The following is a 1,081-nucleotide window of genomic DNA, read 5'->3' as shown; positions in this document are numbered from 1 at the left end:
CCTGGGGGTGTTTAAGAGGAGGTTAGATGAACATCTAGCTGGGGTCATTTGACCCCAGTACTCTTTCCTGCCATGGCAGAGGGTCGGACTAGATGATCTGCTCAGGTCCCTTCCGACCCTACAAACTATGAAACTACAAAAAAGCCAACCTATTAAATAGGTACTTTTCATCGGTCTTTCATCAGTCCCATGGGACACCCACGCCCGCTACAGGACAGAGAGGTCCGGGTGAGGGAGTTCCCCTGCCCTCCATTAATGCTGACCTTGTGAAGGAACATCTTGAGAAGCTGGATACCTTCAAGTCAGCTGGCCCTGACAATCTACACCTCAGGGTACTCAAAGAACTGGCGAGTGTCATAGCCCAACCTCTGGCATGGACCTTTGAAAACTTCTGGCACTCTGGCGTAGCGCCCAAAGACTGGAAGAAGGCCAATGTGGTGCCTACCTTCAAAAAAGGGAGGGAAGTGGATCTACCTAACTATAGGCCCATCAGCCTGACTTCTATTCCAGGGAAGATCTTAAAAAAGTTTATTAAAGAGACCATCCTTAATGGACTGGCTGATGCCAACACCCTAAGGGATAGCCAGCATGGGTTTAGTAAAGCAAGACCTACCCACAACAATCTTATTTCCCTCTATGACCAGGTAACCTATCACCTGGACAAGGGAGAAGAGATTGATGTCATATCTTGACCTCAAAAAAGCCTTTGAACTGGTATCACCTCTTGGCGAAACTAGCCAACTGTGGCCATGGGTCCACCATGATCCGCTGGCTGGGACAATGGGTACGACCATGGAGCCAGAGGGTAGTAATTGATGGAAGTCACTCATCATGGTGTCCTGTGACCAGTGGGGTCCCCCAAGACTCTGTCCGTGGACCCATATTGTTCAACATCTTCATTAATGATGTGGACATTGGGAGTCAGGAGCAGACTGGTCAAGTTCCCCAATGACACCAAACTTTGGGGCACAGCATCCACACCAGAAGACAGGCGGGTGATCCAGGCTGACCTGGACAGGCTCAGCAAATGGGCAGACAAGAACCCTATTGTATTTAACACCAAAAAATGCAAGGTTCTCCA

The 1,081-nt window shown here is 49.3% G+C and overlaps 1 protein-coding gene across 1 annotated transcript in view; it reads right to left on the bottom strand.

Annotated features, from left to right (window-relative positions):
* The window catches only part of LOC109319013 (Y-box-binding protein 3-like), a 30,695-nt gene that overhangs the window by 7,077 nt on the left and 22,537 nt on the right, over positions 1 to 1,081 (bottom strand). The window lies entirely within an intron of this gene.

Source organism: Crocodylus porosus, unplaced genomic scaffold (genome assembly GCF_001723895.1).
Source record: "Crocodylus porosus isolate Cpor-Errol unplaced genomic scaffold, CroPor_comp1, whole genome shotgun sequence".
NCBI classification, from domain to species: domain Eukaryota; kingdom Metazoa; phylum Chordata; order Crocodylia; family Crocodylidae; genus Crocodylus; species Crocodylus porosus.
The sequence above is the reverse complement of the archived record's forward strand: the minus strand, read 5'-3'. Positions and strand labels throughout refer to the sequence as shown.